General features: G+C 42.0%; 1 pseudogene; it reads left to right on the top strand.

The window, feature by feature from the left end:
* Positions 1–290: 290 nt before the first annotated feature.
* On the top strand, positions 291–1715 carry LOC142871019 (dual specificity tyrosine-phosphorylation-regulated kinase 1A pseudogene; annotated as a pseudogene).
* The last annotated feature ends 4995 nt before the right edge of the window (positions 1716–6710 follow it).

Below are 6710 nucleotides of genomic sequence, written 5' to 3' on the forward strand. Positions count from 1 at the left end.
AGTAAGCTTTTCAGAGATCAAAGATATTAATTAAATAATGCAATCAAAGTCGTCTTACTCTGTCAGTGCCTTCCTAGAAATTATAGTTGATGGATTTCTACAAAGGAAGTGTTTCCTTCCCAGGGGAAGAAACAGGAAGCCAAGGTGAAAGAAAGCTTAAAAGAGCTAAGAAAAGCAAGAGAAGAGAAGTCTGATTTTAGTAGCAGCAGATGAGGTCATTCCTACTGAAGACCTATTTTTAAAAAAGCTGTATTTAGTGTATAGTATATTTATTTGGATATAATGTATACATGGTAATGTCTTACTGTTGGCATGAAAGCTACAAAGGGGCAGGAGTCAAACCACCAGCAACCCGTAAACTTTATAACATTCTTGGAGTAGAAACAGGAGGACCTGGTGGGTGACACGCTGAGGAGTTGGGTCACACGGTAGCTGACTACTTGAAGTTCAAAGACCTCATTTTAAGGATGCTTCATTATGACCCTCAAACTCGAATTCAACCTTATTATGCCCTGCAGCACAGTTTTTTCAAGAAAACAGCTGATGAAGGTACAAATACAAGCAACAGTGTGCCCATGAGTCCTGCGATAGAACAGTCCCAGTCTTCGGGCACCACCTCCAGCACATCATCAAGCTCAGGTGGCTCATCGGGGACAAGCAACAACAGGTGAGCCAGGTTGGACCCGACGCACCAGCATCGGCACAGTGGCGGGCACTTCACGGCTGCTGTCCAGGCCATGGACTGTGAGACACAGTTCCTGGGTGCGTCAGCAGTTTCCTGCTTCTCTTGGTTGGTCAGGCACTGAAGCTCCTACACAAGTCACTGTTGAAACTCATCCTGTTCAAGAAACAACCTTTCATGTAGCCCCTCAGCAGAATGCATTGCATCGTCACCATGGAAACAGTTCCCATCACCACCACCACCACCACCACCACCATGGACAACAAGCCTTGGGTAACCAGACAAGGCCAAGGTTCTACAATTCTCCAACGAATAGCTCCTCTACCCAGGATTCTATGGAGGTTGGCCACAGTCACCACTCCATGACATCCCTGTCTTCCTCAACGACTTCTTCCTCGACATCTTCCTCCTCTACTGGTAATCAAGGCAATCAGGCCTACCAGAATTGCCCAGTGGCTGCTAATATCTTGGACTTTGGGCAGAATTGAGCTATGGACATTAATTTGACCGTCTACTCCAATCCACACCAAGAGACTGGCATAGCTGGACATCCAACATACCAATTTTCTGCTAATACAGGTCCTACACATTACATGACTGAAGGACATCTGACAATGAGGCAAGGGGCTGATAAAGAGTCCTGTAGCTAGCTCGTGACTACATTGAAACTTGAGTTTGTTTCTTGTGTGTTTTTATAGAAATGGTGTTTTTATCCAAAAACAAAGTGCAAAGCTTCCTGAATCAGGAGATTAACACACTGAACCACTACAAGAGAGCAAAGCTGAGGTTTTTTTTTTGTAACTTGAAAAGATTGCAAAGGGACAATGAAGTGTTTAAAAGAGCCATGTCCAAATCCATCTTCACGGATAGTTCAGAGGTATCCTCTTTTTGCCTCCCCCATTGTAACTTGCCACATCCCAATCAGAGTGGGTTTTTTTGTCTTTATCTTCAACAAAAGTTAATGTTCAGATGTTGGTCTTGGTCATTTGCCAACTAATTTTAAAATAAAAGACAAAACAGTATCTGACCTACACTAACTTTCCCATAATTATTTGTTGCATGAGTGAATGAATTATCTAAAAGTTCTTAAGTCCTGGGAGTGTTTCGCTTTCCTACCACAAAGGAGCTCTCTTCAGGGCCCTGTCCTTTCCCTGCCCTCTTATGCTTTCAGAAGTCCTCTCTCTTTTCCCACCCAGTGCACTTCTAACTCATCCCACTCCCCTGGAGAACACAGCCTAGAGGACAATTGTCTGTTTTCTGCCCTACTCTGTAGCCAAGAGAATCCTCCATGTGTCTTCTGTCCATTCTCACCCCAGGGAGTGGACGTGAGAGAAGGGCCTATAGCCTTCATGGTTTTGGTTGGAAGGGGAAGGAGATAAAAAATGGACACCCATCTTAGGCCTTAATCCCACTGTGAACACAAGCTGGGAGAGGCCCTGGATGTTATTAATAGCATGGCTTCTATAGGATTTGGTGAGTATTATGGGCTCCACACTTAAACAACAGGTAGTTGTTTTGATGATGATGTTGTTGTTCATTGCCCCGGGACAAAAGGTAAAGGCTGTGGTATAAAACTGATTTATTCAATCTGAGTGGATATTGTTTACTTCACCCCATCCCTTTATTAAACAAGTACAGTGGCTACCGTATTGTACTGAAAGAGACAAGAAACTAGGTTGTAAGTTGAAGGTATCATACTACCTGTCCCTGTGTGACATGTTGGCTGGCAGATTCATAATGGCAAAGAGTAGCAGCTATCAAATGTAAGTGGGGGCAGGAGAGAAGAGAGGAACTCCCACTTTTTCACCTACAAAGACTCTCCTACCCCCCCCCATGGTAACCAGGGAGACCACTCCTTGGACCTCCTTTCAAGAGACCCTGCATGGGGAGCATGGTTGAATGACAGCCCTAGCCACTGCCCCTTCAAGTCCAGCACAGCACTCATGCCTAGACCACACTTTCTGCAGTCTTCTCCAGGTAAAGATGGAGCAGGTGGGGTCACTACAGGCAGGCCATTGCAACCAGTGTAGGACTCCTAATGCTTCCAAGTCAGGAGGCTCACTTGCCACTGCCATCTCCTGCTTCCTCCTCCATCCTCCTTCACTGGAGTTTCCTCTTCATAAATCTCTTTCCTATCTAATTCCATCTTGGCATTAGCTTCCTGCAAGACTTAAACTGATATACCCCCAAAGAGCTGGTGCCATCCTGACAACTCACAAAATTCTTAATTATCAAAACTAAAGAAAAATATTATGGGTGAAGATTGCATCTTCTAACAGACTTATTAGGGACGGTACACCCCCAAATGTAGGTAGAAAATGCCATCTCTCATCATGTAATGGAATCAATGAAGAAGTTTCTTTTTTAAAAAATTTCAGAGTATTACAGGGGTACAACGTTGTGGTTACATGAATTGCTTTTGTACAGTTTGAGTCAAGGTTGTAAGTGTGTCCATCACCCACATAGTGTGGATCATACCCATTAGGTATATATTTATCCATCCCCTCTTCCCCCCTCTCACCTGCTTGATTTCTATTGAATTTTGACTACCATATGTGCATATGAGTATTGATCTATAAGTTTCGATTTAGTAGTGAGTACATGTGGTTTTTGTTCTTCCATTCTTGTGATACTTCACCTTAAAAGGATGGTCTCCAGTTCCATCCAGGTTGTTATGAAGGAGGTTCTTGACCTGGTTCACAGGTGACTTTAGGATCTCCTATACTCTTTAAATATGTATGTATCGAATGTGCATGCAATTATCCTTGAAGAAGATCTATAGCTTTCATCACATTCATCTGAGAAATTATCAGCAGTAGCAGCCAATTGTCAGTTAACTAGGTAGTTCACAAGTCACATTAACATGAAATCTGTGTTACATAACTTATTGTATTCAATAATAGTCATGCTTCCATTTTCCACCCCAAACTAAATGAACTTCAGTCATCTTTGAAGTGCTGCAAACTAAGCCTGCAGTACAAAAATAATCAGTACTGCATTCTTCATCTTTCACTGAACTTTAATAGAAATGATGCTTTAATTTGAATAGTTATTAACATGAAAGAAATAAGTAATTGAGAAATCAATAGGTTAATTTTTAATATTAGAGAATTACATCTCAGTAGAGGATGCTTCAACTCTTATCCCAGACAATGCTTAAAGTTAATCCACTGGAAGATAGCGGAAAAGCACCTCTAGCAGCTGTTCTGAAGGAGGTTTATGTCAGCACCACTTACATCAACTATACTCAGAACATTTGTGTCAGCAGCATAAATGCTGGCATGTCAGCATCTACATTTTATATCCCCCCAAAATGTGTATAGTTTAATTAGACCAAAGACAGGGAATGGTTTGTTGACAGCTCATCCTGGAAGTTATGGCTTCCTAAGGGAGACATTCCTGCCCCACCCTGGGGAACCATCTAATATTTGTCAGTGAAAAGCTAACCCCTCATGGCTTGTTCCCTACTGGAAACTCTTTTCAGAAGGTAATAATTTTATCTCTGAATCTAGTGGAATAATTATGGTGAGTTGGGACCAATAATTTGTCTGGACACCTGCAAACATCTGTGCTCTGTTACTACCAACTTCAGTCAAGCATCCCAAATTCCTCCCTGTGTAGGTTTATCTTTTTTCTATGCTCAATTTAAATGTGGAAAAGAAAGCTTCTACAGAGAGAACTAGCAGAATAACCAAACAGCCCTATGATCTGTTGAAATAGGTGAAGCCTTCAGGGGAGACCAAGTTCCTCTGAAGGGAGAGTCGATCCATGCACAGGAAAAAACTCAAGGACAGGTAGAGAACTCTCCCCTCCACACTTGTTCAGCCTTAATTTTGGTAGAAAATTCTTGTTCAGTACTCTCAATACTTTCAATTTATCAGTTCCTGGTAGCGTTGAATAATAGTTTTAGGAAGAATCTCAAGTTCATGCTTGGAAAGGTAAGACAGAAGATTTTGTTTGGTAGGGGGAGAGCAACAGTTGTATAGGGTACTGTCTTTTCAGTCAGCAAGGGAAAATTAAATCTAGTTAAGTGTTAGAAAATACTGACTCCCTTTCTATGGAGAGCAAGATATTAGGAATAAACATCAGAGGGGAGTTAAAATAAAACTGTGCTCAAATTTTTGATGCAGAAACCAGAGATTTCTCTATGACAATGACAACCAGATACTAACTTCTGACAAAACACAGTTGCTACCTCCGGCTAAGTTCCTTCCTGACCTCTAACTGAGTTCCTTATATTTCAGTCTCTACTGGAAGTTTCTTTTTCTAAAAGGAGCAGTCACGTACATCCTGAATTAAAACACACACATAAGCACACACACACATGCACACACACTTTAAAAGCATTACTCTTCCTTGCAGAAATATCATGGGGTAGTCAGCAAGCGTAAATGTAAGCAAATCATAATGATTCAGACCAAGTGAGGGCGCTTGTCTTGGGTTTTAGCTATTCTCTACAAAATCTTTAAATCAGGGCCCTGACAGAAACACAGAAAAGGTCTTAGCTTGGGGCTGCCAATGTCCTCACCTAATAGCAGTTAATGCTTCCTCAAATGCCCATGGCCATAATCCCATTGGCTCTACACTCAGAAAAAAAGAGAAAAGCATATAAATCTTTTCTAACAGTTTGACCAATGTCTGTTCTACATTTTAAAGATATACTTTCATAGACATAATTCTGGGGAAAGCCAGTTGTGGACATGAGGATCAGGATGAAATATATTAGGTGTCATATGTTACTTTGTTAACACGGAGTAATAATTTTCACTTGCACTGCATCTCTTTGAAGGATCACAAATTGCTTTACTGCTGTCATCACACAGCCACTATTCAATCATTTTGAGGAATTATAATGGTCACTAAAAAACATCTGAAGATGAAAGCAGGGAGATGCTTTTCCTATCTAGTAAAAAGGGAAAAGGAGTGTCACAGGAAATTACGGACTGCTGGACGTGCATGAGTACCAGAGCAAATGATCAAGCCTTCATAATACTACGTAAGATATGTAATGGTGACACAGCATTTTGGAGAGCATCATTGTAACTAGAATTGTGTAGAGTTATTTGTTTTTGTTTTTAAAGCCATTTTAGTGCCAATAGGTTTCTGAGTCTGTTGCATTGAATAAGCAACAAGGTGCCATGGACCAGGAGTAAGAAGACATGGATCTAGCCTTTTCTCTTCCACAAAATCCCCATGTGACTGTAAGTAGATCACTCATCCTTTTATTTCTTGGATTCTCCTCTAGAAAAATCAGATAGTACTTCTTACTTGTCAACGTCCCTTGAATTAGAATCTTTGAGAAACTGAGGACTAAGGTCCAAAATCCTAAGATATTTGTATCTCTAATAAATGTCATCTAGTGTGGCTGCCTGGCTCACAGGATGGCCACCTGCTGGAATTCCTTCTTGTGATGCAGGAGGTTTGTGATGGAAAATGGTCCTGTCTGGACCACAGGGTGCAATTCCTTGTCCCCCTTCTCTACAGTGGACTCGCACAGGCATAGACACTTCATTCAAATATGGCTGTTCAAACTCTCCGTCCCCGGACACTGAATGGAGGGACAGAAAGGCATATAAAGATTGTAGATTATCAGTCCAGAGGGTCACAAGACATTTTTTTAAATTGTGAAATAATAGACTGGAATAGACTAGATCAGACGTCAGTACTCTCAGCATCTCTTCCCACCGCACATTGGAGTAGCTTCCTCACAGTGCCTAGGACTGGCTGGGATCTGCAGTGCTGGACAGAGAGCCCCCTGGTTCGCATTTCCTATTTCCCCTTTTGGGGATGCTCCATTCTACAACTCTCTACCTCCACCTAGGGTCAACCAGGTGCCCCAAAGAGTTGCGATTCATGCCTATGGGGTCATCCTGGGGCCCCATCAGCGGACCCTGGCTCAAGGAAGTGGCCAGGAGACAGAATTACTCTTACTGGCTAGCACGATATTTCTCTTGTGGAATTGTATGAGATTGGGCTGCCAGATGGTGTTACCATACTGATTTTGAAGCACTATACATCCTATGGATCC

Source organism: Microcebus murinus, chromosome 5, assembly GCF_040939455.1.
Source record: "Microcebus murinus isolate Inina chromosome 5, M.murinus_Inina_mat1.0, whole genome shotgun sequence".
NCBI classification, from domain to species: domain Eukaryota; kingdom Metazoa; phylum Chordata; class Mammalia; order Primates; family Cheirogaleidae; genus Microcebus; species Microcebus murinus.